Source organism: Lepus europaeus, chromosome 8 (assembly GCF_033115175.1).
Source record: "Lepus europaeus isolate LE1 chromosome 8, mLepTim1.pri, whole genome shotgun sequence".
Taxonomy (NCBI): Eukaryota; Metazoa; Chordata; class Mammalia; order Lagomorpha; family Leporidae; genus Lepus; species Lepus europaeus.
Window position 1 is genome coordinate 74817878 of NC_084834.1, and position 16883 is coordinate 74834760.

Below are 16883 nucleotides of genomic sequence, written 5' to 3' on the forward strand. Positions count from 1 at the left end.
CGCTGCCTTCCCGGGCCACAGCAGAGAGCTGGACTGGAAGAGGAGCAACCGGAACTAGAACCTGGGGTGCTGATGCTGCAGGCAGAGGATTAGCTTAGTGAGCTGCGGCACCAGCCCAATATTCACCTTGAAAATAGTTTTATGAGTCATTGGGTTGCTTGAATAGTCTTTCCTCTGATGAGATGCCTTGTTGGTTAGGTACATTTTCTTCTCTGGAACTTACTTAGCTTTGTTTTGATGGGGCTCTTGCTTTGGGTCTCTTGCCTTGATTGCAAAAGGATTTTGTCCTGCTAAATAGGCAAGGGGATTTCATTGCTTGGTGAAGAAGTGGGGGAGAACAGCTGTCACAACTTAAGTGTGAACCTGCATTTCTGGTCAATGCAACCGTTAGCACTTCAAAAAGCTGCTTACATTTGCTTTGTAATACTAGTAGGTGGCCTCGCCCTGGCTTAACAGGCTAATCCTCCGGCACACCGGGTTCTAGTCCCGGTTGGGGTGCCGGATTCTATCCCGGTTGCCCCTCTTCCAGGCCAGCTCTCTGCTATGGCCCGGGAAGGCAGTGGAGGATGGCCCAAGTCCTTGGGCCCTGCACCCGCATGGGAGACCAGGAGAAGCACCTGGCTCCTGGCTTCGGATCAGCGCGATGCACCGGCCGCAGCGGCCATTGGAGGGTGAACCAATGGCAAAAAGGAAGACCTTTCTCTCTGTCTCTCTCTCTCTCACTATCCACTCTGCCTGTCAAAAAAAAAAAAAAAAAAAAAAAAAAAAAAAACTAGTAGGAGTCCAGAAAAGTATCTTAGATTTGACTTGGCACCTTCTGTGGCCTGGTCATTCCGGAGTGGTGTCACTCTGTGTCTTTCAGTGCATGGAGCTGCTTTTCCCTGCAGCTGTTCATCTTCTCCTGAAGATGCAGGAAGAAGCTAGCAGGCAGAGGGGGTGCTGCGAGGAGCTCAGCAGCGCGAGCTCTTGGAGGCAGCTGCCTCGGAGTAGCCTCCCACCGATGGATGAAGCATCCTTTTCATCTTACCTAAGCAAACTCCCCTGCTGACCTGAATGATCCTTGCCTCTGAACTTCCATCTCCTTGCTAATCAAACCCCTGTTCCCTTGGCATCCTGTATTTCAAAGATTTTTTATTTGGGACTGCTGTTGTAGTGTAGCAGGTAAAGCTGCTGCCTGCAATGCTGACATACTGTATGGACGCCAGTTCAAGTCCTGGCTGCTCCACTTCTTCTTCCTCCTCTTTTTTTTTTTTTTTTTAAAGATTTATTAATTCATTTGAAAGGCAGAGTTACAGAGAGGCAGAAGAAGAGAGAGAGAAGTTTTCCATTTGCTGGTTCATTCCCCAAATAGTTGCAACACCTGGAGCTGGGCTTATTCAAAGTCGAGCCAAGAACCTCCTCTAGGTCTCCTACGTGGGTGCCGGGGCCCATCCTCTATTGCTTTTCAGGCCACAGCAGAGAGCTGGATTGGAAGTGAGGCTGCTCCGCTTCTGACCCAGCTTCATGCTAATGAACCTGGAAAAGCAGCATAAGGTGGCCCAAGTGCATGGCCTCTGCACCCACGTGGGAGATCCCAAGGAAGCTCCTGGCTTCAGTCTGCCCTTCCCTAGCCATTGTGTCCATTTGGCAAGTGAGCCAGCAGATGGAAGATCTTTTTGTCTTACTCTTTGTATTTCTCTCTGTAACTCTTTCGAATAAAAGGAACATTTACAAATTTGTTTATCATTTTAGTTTTATGTGAGAAACAGACAGAGACAGATCTTCCATCCATGGGTTCACTCCCCCAAATGCCTGCAACAGTCAGGCTGAAGCCAGGAGGCTGGAACTCAGTCTGGTTTGTTATGTTAGTGGCAGGGACCCAAATACCTGAGATATCACCTATGTGCTGCCTCACAGGTTGTGCATAAGAAGTTGAATTGAAAGAGGAGCTGGAACATGACCCACGGCATTCTTATACTGGATGCAGGTATCTCAAGTGGTTTCCTAACCACTGCACCATATGACCACTCCTGCATCCTATATTCTTAACAGGGACCTATCGTATTTTATTTCTCTAAGTACATTCTCAGAGTTAGAAGCAACATGTTTGCTTTGTGGAATGGGGCATAATTTAATGTGCCTGTTAAAGTTCATAGACAGTAGTTGTTCAAAAAATACATTTCACTTGTTTGACAGAAATGCTCACATAACAGTGCTCAGGCCCTTCATCATGTAGTTTTGGTTACCAGAATGATATTTGGACAAGCAGAGGAGCTGTGGCACCATGTAACCACACACTGAGTGCTGGGTCAGATACCTTCTCTGTATAGATTGCAGTGTTCTTTTGTAATAAGATTCTCTTATTAAGAGGCTAATATTTTATTGTTACAATGTCCCCAAGTGCTTGGTTTTACATTGAGTGCATTTTTTTTCTAAGATTTATTTTTCATTATGTATTTGGAACACAGTTACAGAGAAAGAGGGAAATACAGAGATCTTCCATTTGCTGGTTCACTCCCCAAAAGGCCACAGTGGCCAGGGCTGGGCCAGGCCGAATCAGGAGCCAGAAGCTTTTTCCGGTCTCCTACGTGCGTGCAGGGGCCCAAGCACTTGGGCCATCCTCTGCTGTCTTCCCAGGTGCATTAGCAGGGAGCTGGATCGGAAGTGGAATAGCCGGGTCTTGAGCCAGCGCCCGGTGCCCTTATGGAAGGCTGGTGTTGCAGGTGGCAGCTTTACATGCTGTGCCACAATACTGGTCCCATTGAATGCATTTGATTTTGGACTTAGGACTGAAAAGCAAACAAATAACTGTGTTTTTCCTCCTCATGCACATTGACATTTCAGTATGCATGTGAATGCCATTTTCTTGAGTGATGCTTCTGTGAAACTCACCTGGAAAATAGCACTGGAGTAAGGACACCTGGGCCCTCGTCCTTGGCCTGAGTGCTGGAGATTTTGTGGGAGGGACTGTGGTCAGGGTCCCAGAAACTACACTTGCCAAGTGACTAGGAGATCACTGAGCTGCTTCTATCTCTAACCTTCTGTGGTCTTTTTCCTTTGCTTACAAATTAGAAGAGTTGGGCCGGCGCTGTGGCTCAACAGGCTAATCCTCCGCCTTGTGGCACCGGCACACCGGGTTCTAGTCCCAGTCGGGGCGCTGGATTCTCTCCCGGTTGCCCCTCTTCCAGTCCAGCTCTCTGCTGTGGCCCGGGAGTGCAGTGGAGGATGGCCCAGGTGCTTGGGCCCTGCACCCCATGGGAGACCAGGAGAAGCACCTGGCTCTTGCCTTCGGATCAGCGTGGTGTGCCGGCCGCAGCGGCCATTGGAGGGTGAACCAACGGCAAAGGAAGACCTTTCTCTCTGTCTCTCTCTCTCTCACTGTCCACTCTGCCTGTCAAAAAATAAAAATAATAAATAAAAAAAAAACAACAGAAGAGTCATCATAGCCAAGTGAGGATGTAAGTGTGGATGAATGTGGTTTTTCTTTAGAAAATAATTTTTTTTTTAAAAATTCATAATATTTGAAATTTTTACTCCCCAAATGCTTGCAATAGCCAGAGCTGGGCCAGGCAGAAGCCAGGAAACTGGAACTCAGTCTGGGTCTCCTATGTGGGTGGTGGGGACCCAAATACTTGAGTCATCACGGGCTGCTTACCAGGGTGCACATTAGCAGGAAGTAGGGCTCAGAAGAGGGGTTGGAATGTGAGCTCAGATGCACTCTGATTTGGGATGTGGATCTTCCAAGTAGTGTTTTAACTGTTGCAACAAACAACCATCCTGTGGTTTTTCTTAAAGCTAGGTATCATAACACTGGTTGAAAATACTGGTGCTTGAAGCTTATTATAATCAATTAAAAAAAGCTTAGGGGATAGCTTGAGTGTATATCTTCCTGGTACTTACTGACACATGTAACTAATGTAACTCAGCCATCTTCCTGTTTACGACTTATAATTTTTCCTCCTAGACAAGTGAATAAAATTTTGTGGGTTTTTTTTTTCTCCCAGCCATAAATGAACAAAGAAGTAGACTATACAAGAATCTAAAATAAAGGTGCTATTTGTTAGAGGATTTTAAAGGCTAACATATTGGACACAAACTGGAGTTGTCTTTGTGATCCTTTGCAGGAAGGAATGGTGTAGCCTATTTAGATGTTTACCCTTTCTACAAATTCCCATCCATGTTTTCTTTCTTTTTTTTTTTTTAAAGAACACTCATGGTAGCTCTGAGGAAACCTTAAAATGAGTCAGTGACTAAAGCCATGTTCTCTGCCATGCTCTGGCTCGCCTTCCTGGTTGAGGTTACATGAACACATGATAGGAATCTTTTTTTGAGCAAGCACAAGATGTCAGCAAGGATACCCTTTGGCCTGGCAGCTAAGATGCTGGTTGAGATGTCCATAGCCCACATCACAGTACCTTGTTTCAAGCCCCAGCTCCACTCCTGACTCCAGCTTCCTGCTAATGTAGACCCTGGGGGGCAGCAGTGATGGCTCAAGTAGTTGAGTTCCTGTCACCCATGGGGAAACTTTAGCTCAGCCTTCCCCAGTGTGGCCATTTGAGGAATGAACCAGCAGATTGCAGATCCCTTTCTCTCTGTCTGTCTCGGTAACTCTGCCTTTCAAATAATTTTTTTTAAAAAGTGAAGAATTCAGCAAATAAAAGGAAAATATTCACGGACTATACATAATAATCAAAGGAAAAGATGTTGAACTCCACTCTAAATTTAAATAGATAAAAATCATTAAAACCTAGTAGGATATAATTCCTATTAATTTGCTTGACAAATATTTAAAACAAAGTTTGACAAAATATTGCATTAGCAGCAAAATGGATACAGTAGGGCATTTTTTTTTTTTAAACAGGCAGAGTGGATAGTGAGAGAGAGGGAGACAGAGAGAAAGGTCTTCCTTTTTGCCGTTGGTTCACCCTCCAATGGCCACTGCGGCCGGCGCATCTCGCTGATCCGAAGCCAGGAGCCAGGTGCTTCTCCTGGTCTCCCATGCGGGTGCAAGCCCCAAGCACTTGGGCCATCCTCCACTGCCTTCCCGGGCCACAGCAGAGAGCTGGCCTGGAAGAGGGGCAACCGGGATAGAATCCGGTGCCCCAACTGGGACTAGAACCCGGTGTGCCAGCGCCGCAAGGCGGAAGATTAGCCTGTTAAGCCACGGCGCCGGCCAGCAGCAAAATGGATACAGTAGGGCATTTTTTGAAGTTGTGTTGCATCCCACTTTGGGAGAGCTGGGGCTAATAGGTATTCTTTGGGAAACCATAACTTGTAAATGCTAGGAGAGGTGTGATAGGAAGCTGAATTCTACAAATGGGTCTTCATTTATAAGAAGGAGCTCTTGTAACTAGAAATAGGATTATATATTTTAAAGTAGTGAATGAATAGACATGATTAAGTAATATCAGGAAAATTACTGATTATTTGAGACTTTGTGCTTCGTGAACGTAAACTCCTTGATTTCCCATGTGCTACTAAAGGAGAGGTTTGATTCCATTTGGAAGAGGAGGAATGGGCAATAGGACACCGGTATAGTGTATTTGGTGATGACCTAATGGATCATAAGGCTTTTTATGGGGTTTTCCTGTGATAGCCCTAGTTTTTCATTTGGGCCACAGGTTGTGGCCCAAAGGAATGCCATTTGCTGGAGAACTTTCCATGTTTAAAGCCAATGACCTCTGGGGCTTGTTCTGCCTGTCTTGCTGTGGGAGATTGTCACTAACAGTTGATTCCCCTATTGTAGAGGAAGTGACAGAAAATAGGATAGGAGCGTTCTTGGTTGTTGAGAGGTACTCAGAGGGCAAAATAAAAATCTTTAGGTAGAAATCAAAGAGAAGTGCATTTCAAATCAGTGTAAAGAGGGACTTAACAGTACCCAAGGCTAGCAAAAATGAGAAGGCTATTTTATGAGACAGTGGTTTTTTTGGTCACTAGCGATATTTAAAGAAAGATTGGAATGACATTTTTAGGGGACTATTCGAGGGCAGGGACCAACAACCTTATTCTGTAAGTGGTCAGAGTAAGTAGTTCAGGCTTTGGGGTCATATTGCAACTGTTGCAACTACTCAACCCTGTGGTAGCAGTGCACAGACAACCAAAAACAACGTGTGAGCAAATAGTGCTGCTGTTATGTATGTCAGTTCTGGCTTCCCTGACAAAATCCCACAGACAGAGCGTTAGCTAAAAGAACAGCACTTAGTGCTCACAGCTCTGCAGGCTCAGTCTCAAGATCAACGTGCAGATTTATTTGGTTTCTGATGAGGGCTCCCTTCTTTGTTTACAAACAGGCACCTCTTTTTTTTTTTTAAGATTTATTTATTTATTTGAAACTCAGAGTTACAGAGAGGCAGAGGCAAAGAGATGGCTGTAATGGCTGGAGCTGCACTGATCTGAAGCCAGGAGCCAGGAGCTTCTTCCCAGTCTCCCATGTGGGTGCAGGGGCCCAAGCACCTGGGCCATCTTTTACTGCTTTCCCAGACCATAGCAGAGAGCTGGATCGGAAGTGGAGCAGCTGGGACTTGAACTGGTGCCCCTATGGGATGCCAGCGCTGCAGGCTGTGGCTTTACCTGCTATGCCACAGTTCCGGCCCCCAGGCACCTTCTTGCTGTGTCCTCAGATGGTGGAAAGAGAAATCAATTTCTCTCTTCCCCTTATAAGGCCACAGTCGTATCAGAGTCCCATCCACCCTTATGATCTCATTTAACCTTAATTACCTCCTAGAGGCCTGGAGGTTAAAGATTGAACATGAGTTTTGGGGTGTGGGGAGCACAATTCAGTCCATAGCAGCCGTATTCAGATAAAACTTATTTATAGAAACAGGAGGTGCTGACTTGGTGTGTGGAGGGAATCAAATACTGGAAAGGGCGTAGAATAGGTGATCTATCGGGTGAGGGATTCAAAACCTGGAGGCGGTGGGAGGGTACACTGCACAGCTCGCTGGATCAGGGCTCTTTGACTAGTGTTCCTCAGAACCAGTCATTTCATAAGTAGAAATAGCTCTTATGTGCACCAAGTCCATTTCTACTTTGGCCAGTGGGAGGTGCAAATGACGGGCCCGCTGTGGTCTGTGGTCGTAAGCCAGCCGTGCCAGTTAAAGTCTTTGGCCAGCACACAAACCCATCTCTTCGTCTTCTGTCGTAAGGCCGTGACTATGAATTCCCTCCTCATTTGTAGGAAAAGGGTCTCTAAGATATTTCTCAATTCCTTCCCTGCAGAGAGAGAAGTAGAAGCCACTAAGTAGGAACTTACCCATGTCTTGCCATGAGTCATACAAATTTAATGCATCTGCCTCAGTCAGATGCTCTTCTCCTTCTGTTTTCTGCTGCCGCAAAGAATGAGAACCTTGTGCTGACTCTAACCCCCACCTCTCCAGCCAGCTGGGACCTCATCCCTGGTGTCTCCTGTGTAACCGAAAACAAAAGGATCTGATTTTCCACCCAGTGTTTGCCCACAGCCTGTCACAGCTCTCTGTCTTAATTAAAAATCAAACCACACACAAGTCCACTGCAGGAGACATGAAACACACAATGTAAATTTATTAGGAGGTAAAGAAATGGGGTATAATGTGCATAAAGGAAAACCCTTGAAGCTTCTGTCCCGTCCCCAAACCCACACTAGAAGCCCCACTCTGACTGGCGGCTCTCTTGTCTTTCCATTGCCCTGTAACTGCACTTCAGCCTCGTTTCTTTTCTTTCCACCTCTTTTCTTTTCTTTTTTTTTTTTTTTTTTTTTTGCCAGGCGGAGTTATTGAGAGAGAGACAGAGAGTTATAGACAGTGAGAGAGAGACAGAGAGAAAGGTCTTCCTTCTGTTGGTTCACTCCACTGATGGCTGCTACGGCCGGTGCTACACAGGTCCGAAGCCAGGAGCCAGGTGTTTCTCCTGGTCTCCCATCAGGTGCAGGGACCCAAGCACTTGGGCCATCCTCCACTGCCCTCCTGGGCCACAGCAGAGAGCTGGACTGGAAGAGGAGCAACCGGGACTAGAACTCGGTGTGCTGACACCACAGGTGGAGGATTAGCCAAGTGAGCCACGGCCCTGGCCCACCTCTTTTCTTTTTTCTTTTTATTTTTTTAAAAAGATTTATTTAGGGGCCAGTGCTGCGGCACGTAATGGGTAAAGCCGCCACCTGCAGTGCCAGCATCTCTTATGGGTGCCAGTTCGAGTCCCAGCTGCTTTTTTAATTGATTAATTATTTTTTCTCCAAAGAAACCTTTTATTTAAGGAATACAAACTTCATTTCATAGATACAGTTTTAGGAATATAATGATTCTTCCCACCGTACCTGCTCTCCCACCCACACTCCCATCCCATCTCCTCCTCCTCCCTCTCCCCTTCCCAGTCCCATTCTCCACTAAGATCCATTTTCAATTCACTTTATACATAGAAGACTAATCCTATACTAAGTAAGGAGTTCAACAATTACCTCTTTTCTTTACCTCTGCTATATTCCTAGATTTTTCAAATTGTGTGTCTACCTGCTTTTGTACTGATGGATATTCTGTCTTTCTGCTTATGCATCCTGCATTATTAAAGTGCTGGAGCTCCTAGTGATTTTTATAAAATGCAAATCTGGTTATGTTGGGCTTTGATGAAAAGTAACTCTTTTTTTTTTTTTTTTTTTTTTTTTTTTTTTTAACTTTTATTTAATGAATATAAATTTCCAAAGTATAGCCCATGGGTTACAATGGCTTCCCCCCTCCCATAACTTCCCTCCCGCCCGCAACCCTCCCCTTTCCCGCTCCCTTTCCCCTTCCATTCATGTAAAGATTCATTTTCAATTCTCTTTGTATACAGAAGATCAGTTTAGTATATATTAGGTAAAGATTTCAACATTTTGCCCATATAGCAACACAAAGTGAAAAAACTACCATTGGATTACTAATTATAGCATTAAATAGCAATGTACAGCACATTAAAGACAGAGATCCTACATAATTTTTTTTTTCAAATTAATTAATTTTCTATGCCATTTCCATTTTAACACCAGGTTGTTTTTTTTTTTTTCATTTCCAATTCTCTTTATATACAGAAGATCAATTCAGTATATAATTAGTAAAGACCTCATCAGTTTGTGCCCACACAGAAACGCAAAGTATAAAAATACTGTTTCAGTACTAGTTATAGCATCACTTCGCTTTAGACGACACATTAGGGACAGATCCCACATGGGGTGTAAGTACACAGTGACTCCTGTTGCTGATTTAACAATTTGACACTCCTGTTCATGGCGTCAGTAATCTCCCTAGGCTCTAGTCATGAGTTGCCAGGGCTATGGAAGCCTTTAGAGTTCGCTGACTTTGGTCTTATTCCGATAGGGTCATAGTCAAAGTGGAAGTTCTCTCCTCCCTTCGGAGAAGGGTACCTCCTTCTTTGATGGCCCCGTTCTTTCCACTGGGATCTCACTCACAGAGATCATTCATTTAGGTCTTTTTTTTTTTTTTTCCATGATATCTTGGCTTTCCATGCCTGCTATACTCTCATGGGCTCTTCAGCCAGATCTGAATGCCTTGAGGGCTGATTCTGAGGCCAGAGTGTTGTTTAGGACATCTGCCATCCTATGAGTCTGCTGTGTATCCCACTTCCCATGTTGGATCTTTCTCTCCCTTTTTGATTCTATCAGTTAGTATTAGCAGATACTTGTCTTGTTTGTGTGATCTCTTTGACTCTTAGACCTATCAGAACTATCAATTGTGAGCTGAAATTGATCACTTGGACTAGTGCGATGGCATTGGTACATGCCATCTTGATGGGATTGTGTTGGAATCCCCTGGCACATTTCTAACTCCACCATTTGCGGCCAGTCCGATTGAGCATGTTCCAAATTGTTCATCTCCTCCCTCTCTTTTTCCACTCTTAGATTTAACAGGGATCACTTTTCAGTTAAAATTTAAACACCTAAGAATAATTGTGTGTTAATTACTGAGTTCAACCAATAGTACTAGAACAACAACAACAACAACAAATACTAAAAAGGATAAAGTATTACATTGTACATCTAAAGTCAGGACAGGAGCTGATCAGTTCATTGTTGCTTATAGTGTCCATTTCACTTAACAGGTTTCCCCTTTGGCGCTCAGTTGTCACCGATCAGGGAAAACAAATGATATTTTTCTCTTTGGGACTGGCTTAATTCACTCAGCATGATGTTTTCCAGATTGCTCCATCTTGTTGCAAATGACTGGGTTTCGTTGTTTCTTACTGCTGTATAGTATTCTATGGAGTACATGTCCCATAATTTCTTTATCCAGTCTACTGTTGATGGGCATTTGGGTTGGTTCCAGGTCTTAGCTATTGTGAATTGAGCTGCAATAAACATTAATGTGCAGATGGCTTTTTTATTTGCCAAATTAATTTCCTTTGGGTAAATTCCAAGGAGTGGAATGGCTGGGTTGTATGGTAGGGTTATGTTCAGGTTTCTGAGGAATCTCCAGACTGACTTCCATAGTGGCTTAACCAGTTTGCATTCCCACCAACAGTGGGTTAGTGTCCCTTTTTCCCCACATCCTCTCCAGCATCTGTTGTTGGTCGATTTCTGAATGTGAGCCATTCTCACCGGGGTGAGATGGAACCTCATTGTGGTTTTGATTTGCATTTCTCTGATTGCCAGTGATTTTGAACATTTTTTCATGTGTCTGTTGGCCATTTGGATTTCCTCTTTCGAAAAATGTCGATTGAGGTCCTTGGCCCATCTCTTAAGTGGGTTGTTTGTTTTGTTGTTGTGGATTTTCTTGATTTCTTTGTAGATTCTGGTTATCAATCCTTTATCTGTAGTATAGTTTGCGAATATTTTTTCCCATTCTGTTGGTTGCCTCTTCACTTTCCTGACTGTTTCTTTTGAAGTACAGAAACTTCTCAATTTGATGCAATCCCAAATGTTAATTTTGGTTTTGACTGCCTGTGCTGTTGGAGTATTTTCCAGGAAGTCTTTGCCTGTGCCTATATCTTGCAGGGTTTCTCCAATGCTCTCTAATAATTTGATGGTTTCGGGTCGTAGATTTAAGTCTTTAATCCATGTTGAGTGAATTTTTGTGTAAGGTGATAGGTATGGGTCTTGCTTCAAGCTTCTGCACGTGGAAATCCAATTTTCCCAGCACCATTTATTGAATAGACTGTCCTTATTCCAGGGATTAGATTTGGATCTTTGGTCAAATATAAGTTGGCTGTAGATGTTTGGATTGATTTCTGGTGTTTCTATTCTGTTCCATTGGTCTATCCATCTGTTTCTGTACCAGTACCATGCTGTTTTGATAACAACTGCCCTGTAGTATGTCCTAAAATCAGGTATTGTGATGCCTCCGGCTTTGTTTTTGTTGTACAGGATTGCTTTGGCTATTCGAGGTCTTCTGTGTCTCCATATGAATTTCAGCATCATTTTTTCCAGATCTGAGAAGAAAGTCTTCGGGATCTTGATGGGTATTGCATTGAATGTATAAATTGCTTTTGGGAGAATAGACATTTTGATGATATTGATTCTTCCAATCCATGAGCATGGAAGATTTCTCCATTTTTTGGTATCCTCTTCTATTTCTTTCTGTAAGGTTTTGTAGTTTTCATCGTAGAGATCTTTAACGTCTTTGGTTAAGTTTATTCCAAGGTATTTGATTGTTTTTGTAGCTATTGTGAATGGGATTGATTTTAGAAGTTCTTCCTCAGCCGTGGCATTGCCTGTGTATACAAAGGCTGTTGATTTTTGTGCATTGATTTTATATCCTGCTACTTTGCCAAACTCTTCGATGAGTTCCAGCAGTCTCTTAGTAGAGTTCTTTGGGTCCCCTAAATAAAGAATCATATCATCTGCAAAGAGGGATAGTTTGAGTTCGTCCTTCCCAATTTGTATCCCTTTAATTTCTTTTTCTTGCCTAATAGCTCTGGCCAAAACTTCCAGAACTATATCGAATAGCAGTGGTGAGAGAGGGCATCCCTGTCTGGTACCAGATTTCAGTGGAAATGCTTCCAACTTTTCCCCATTCAATAGGATGTTGGCCGTGGGTTTTTCATATATTGCTTTGATTGTATTAAGGAATGTTCCTTCCATACCCAGTTTGCTTAGAGTTTTCATCATGAAAGGGTGTTGTATTTTATCAAATGCTTTCTCTGCGTCTATTGAGAGAATCATATGGTTTTTCTTCTGCAGTCTGTTAATGTAGTGTATTACGTTGATTGTTTTGCGAATGTTGAACCATCCCTGCATACCGGGGATGAATCCCACTTGGTCTGGGTGGATGATCTTTCTGATGTGTTGTTGCAATCTATTGGCCAGAATTTTATTGAGGATTTTTGCATCTATGTTCATCAGGGATATTGGTCTGTAATTCTCTTTCAATGTTGCATCTCTTTCTGGCTTAGGAATTAAGGTGATGGTGGCTTCATAGAAAGAATTTGGGAGGATTCCCTCTTTTTCGATTGCTCTGAATAGTTTGAGAAGAATTGGAGTTAGTTCTTCTCTAAATGTCTGGTAGAACTCAGCAGTGAATCCATCTGGCCCTGGGCTTTTCTTTGTTGGGAGGGCCTTTATTACTGTTTCAATTTCTGTGTCAGTTATTGGTCTGTTTAGGTTTTCTATGTCTTCCTGGCTCAATTTAGGGAGGTTGTATGTGTCCAAGAATCTGTCCATTTCTGCTAGATTTCCCTGTTTGCTGGCATACAAGTCCTTGTAGTAATTTCTGATGATTCTTTTTATTTCTGTGGCGTCTGTTGTTACGTTTCCCATTTCATCTCTGATCCTATTGATTTGGGTCTTTTCTCTTCTTTTTTTAGTTAGTTGGGCCAATGGGGTGTCAATTTTGTTTATTTTTTCAAAAAACCAGCTCCTCGTTTGGCTGATTTTTTGTAATGTTTTTTTGGATTCAATCCTGTTGATTTCTTCTCTGATTTTAATTATTTCTCTTCTCCTACTGGGTTTGGGTTTGGTTTGCTGCAGATTTTCTAGATCCTTGAGATGACTTGAAAGCTCATCTATTTGGTGCCTCTCCAATTTCTTGATGTAGGCACCTATTGATATAAACTTTCCTCTTAACACTGCTTTTGTTGTATCCCATAGGTTTTGGTATGTTGTGGTGTTATCCTCATTTACTTCCAGAAAATTTTTGATTTCTCTTTTAATTTCTTCTATGACCCATTGTTCATTCAGGAGCATGTTGTTCAATCTCCATGTGTTTGCACGTGCTCTAGGGATTCCTGAGTTGCCAATTTCCAATTTCATTCCTTTGTGGTCTGAGAAGCTGCATGGTATGATTCTAATTCTTTTGAATTTGCTGAGACTTGCTTTATGGCCTAGTATGTGGTCAATCCTAGAGAGGGTTCCATGTACTGCTGAGAAGAATGTAAAGTCCTTAGATGTAGGATGAAATGTTCTGTAGATATCTGTTAGATCCATTTGGGCTATAGTGTCGTTTAAATCTACTGTCTCCTTGTTGATCTTCTGTCCTGTTGATCTGTCTATCTCTGAGAGTGGAGTATTGAAGTCCCCCAGTACTATTGTATTGGGGTCTAAGTCTCCCTTTAAGTCCCTTAACAAGTCTTTTAAATAAGCTGGTGCCCTGTAATTAGGTGCATATACGTTGATAATCGTTATATCTTCCTGTTGAATGGATCCCTTAATCATTAAATAGTGCCCCTCTTTGTCTCTCCTAACAGTTTTTGTGGTAAAGTTTATGTTGTCCGATATTAAGATGGCTACGCCCGCTCTCTTTTCATTTCTGTTGGCGTGGTATATCTTTTTCCAGCCTTTCACTCTCAGCCTGTATGGATCATTGTTGGATAGATGGGTTTCTTGTAAGCAGCAAAAGGATGGGTTTTGTTCCTTAACCCAATCAGCCAATCGGTGTCTTTTAACTGGACAGTTCAAGCCATTAACATTCAATGTGACTATTGAGAAGGAGTAACTTTGCCCTGCCATTAGCCAAAGATACTTTCTAATATATGGATTGAGATTCCTGTGATCTTTTCGTGTGAGGTTTCCTACCTTTACCTTCTTTCATATTGGTGACCGTGTTTCTGTGTTTCTGTATGTAACACATCTTTAAGCATCTTTTGCAGGGCTGGACGAGTGGCGACAAATTCTTTCAGTTTCTGTTTGCTTTGAAAGGTCTTTATTTCACCTTCATTCACAAATGAGAGCTTTGCAGGATATAATATTCTGGGCTGGCAGTTTTTCTCTCTTAGCACCTGGGCTATGTCTCGCCATTCTCTCCTAGCTTGCAGGGTTTCTGAAGAGAAGTCAGCTGTGAGTCTAATTGGAGATCCTCTGAGAGTAATCTGGCGTTTCTCTCTTGCACATTTTAGGATCTTTTCTTTGTGTTTCACTGTGGTGAGTTTGATTACGACGTGTCGTGGTGAGGATCTCTTTTGGTCATGTTTATTAGGGGTTCTATGAGCTTCCTGTATTAGGATGTCTCTGTCTTTCTCCAAACCTGGGAAATTTTCTGCTAGTATCTCACTAAAAAGGCCTTCTAATCCTTTCTCTCTCTCCATGCCTTCAGGTACTCCTAGCACCCGAATGTTGGGTTTTTTAAGAGTATCCTGTAGATTCCTGACAGTATTTTTTAGATTTCTGATTTCTTCTTCTTTTCTTTGATTTGATTGTTTCCTTTCCTGTTCTCTGTCTTCTAAGTCTGATATTCTCTCTTCTGCTTCGTCCATTCTGTTTTTAAGACTCTCTAATGTGTTTGTCATTTGATCTATTGAATTCTTCATTTCATTATGATTTCTCATCACTATCACCATTTCTTGTTCCACTAGTTGTTTCAATTCATTTTGATTCCTCCTTAATATTTCATTTTCACGAGAGAGATTTTCTATCTTGTCCATGAAGGATTTCTGTAGTTCAAGAATTTGTTTTTGAGAACTTCTTAATGTTCTTAGCAATTTTTTGAGATCTGCTTCTTGCATTTCTTCAATCTCCTCATCTTCATAATCTTGAATTGGGGTGTCTTTTTCATTTGGGGGTGTCATAGTGTCTTCCTTGTTCTTGTTAGCTTGGTTTTTGTGTTTGTTGTTTGGCATGTTGGAGATATTTGGTTTCTTCACTGTGGTGTTTTTTCTTGTTACACTATGGCTCTATATTAAGTGGACTGTCTGCTTTCAGTGGTGCCTTAGAGGCTTGAGATGAGTGTGGACTGAGAGCTGTGTTTGGTTCCTCAGGGCTGAGGGTGTGTCAAAGATGACACTCCCAGGTTAGGTGTGGTAAATCTCTCTCTTTTTTGATTCAAAAGGGAAGTAATTCCGCACAGCTGAACGTAATTGGAGGTAGTTAGCAGGCAAATGATATACCCACAGGAGCCAGAGATCGGAAGCTCTTTCCCAAGGACCACACAGGGAATCTCTGCTGCCCTCAGTGTGGGCTCCAATTCTCCTGCAATCTCCCACTGGGTTGCCAAGTTAGATGCTAATCTCCTGTTATTTCACCCCTCCCCCCAGAGTCAGGTTTTTCTGCTAGGCTCAGGGCTGGTGCAGACCTGAGGTCGCCCAGCTTATGACGTATGTCCAAAATGGCGCCTGCTCTGTCTTGCTCGCCTTTGAGAGGTGAGCGGAGAGAGAGAAACTTGTGTCCGTATCAGTCACTTTTTTTATTTTTTTTTCTCTCTCTCTTCTAGTTAGCCTGGTGAACTTTTCCCCACGGAGTTTCAAGCCTCGTCCCTCTAGCCTCCTCTTTCCGCTTGCTCGCTGGTATCTCGGGCTATGGAGGTTCGGCTCACCTCGCGTTCCAGCGCTGGTGCGTTGAATCTGCCGCTGGTGTCCCGAACTTGGGCTCCCACGCTCTCCACGCAGGTCCACTGTGAATCACTAGTTCCGGAAGAGTTTCCTCTGCTGTTTCATCCCCTACTCTTCCTTGACCCTGCAGTATCTCCACTTATATTAAACTTTCTCTCCCCCCGGACTAAGTGTGCTTCTGCCTATTCCGCCATCTTGCCTGGAACTCTCGAAAAGTAACTCTTTAGTGATCTTGGGTGACATTACCAAACTCCTCACTTGTCCTAAAAGGAAACAGCATAGTGCGAACCCTGCTTACTTCTTCTTCTTCTTCTTTTTTAATATTTATTTATTTATTTATTTGAAAGGCAGAGTTGTAGAGAGGCAGAGAGAGAGAGGTCTTCCATCTTCTGGGTCACTTCCCAGATGGCTACAGTGGCCGGAGCTGTGTCCATCTGAAGCCAGGAATCACGAGCTTATTCAGGGTATCCCATGCGGGTGCAGGACCCAAGGACTTAGGCCATCTTCTGCTGCTTTCCTAGGCCATAGCAGAGAGCTGGATCAGAAGTGGAGTAGCTGGAACCCAAACCCATATGGGATGCTGGCACTGCAGGCTGCGGCTTTACCCATAGTGTTAGCCCTGACTCTGCTTACTTCTTAATTGTATGCATCCACATCACCTGTTCCTTGTTAAACCATTGTATTTCTCATTTATGGAACTCCACCACTATTTCAAAAATCTTATTTGAAAGGCAGAGTGACAGATACACACACACACACACAGATCAATTGATCGAGATATCCACTGGTTCATGGTGCTGGGTCAGGCCAAAATCAGGAAGCAGGAATTCCAGCCAGGTCTCCTTTGTGAGTGGCAGAGACACAAGTACTTGAATCATTGTCTGCTGCCTCCTAGGTGCATTAGCAGGGAGCTAGTTTAGAAGCAGAGCAACCAGGACTGGAACCAGTACTTCAGTATGGGATGCCAGTGTCCCAAGCGAGAAGCCTGCTGTGCCACAATGCCTGGCCCTGTTACATAGCTTTAAAATCCTCAGTATTTTCACTTTATTTTATATATATATAAAAAGTGCGTATCATTCTTGGAAGGTTTTTGTGTTATGCATTCCATTGTTTTCTATTTGTGCCCTATATACAAAGTCTTTTTATGTTTGATAGATATAATGTCTCTCATATATGTATATACACAC

The 16883-nt window shown here is 43.2% G+C and overlaps 1 protein-coding gene across 1 annotated transcript in view; it reads left to right on the forward strand.

The window, feature by feature from the left end:
* The window catches only part of MANBA (mannosidase beta), a 146151-nt gene that overhangs the window by 43885 nt on the left and 85383 nt on the right, over positions 1-16883 (forward strand). The gene's annotated exons all lie outside the window — the stretch shown is intronic.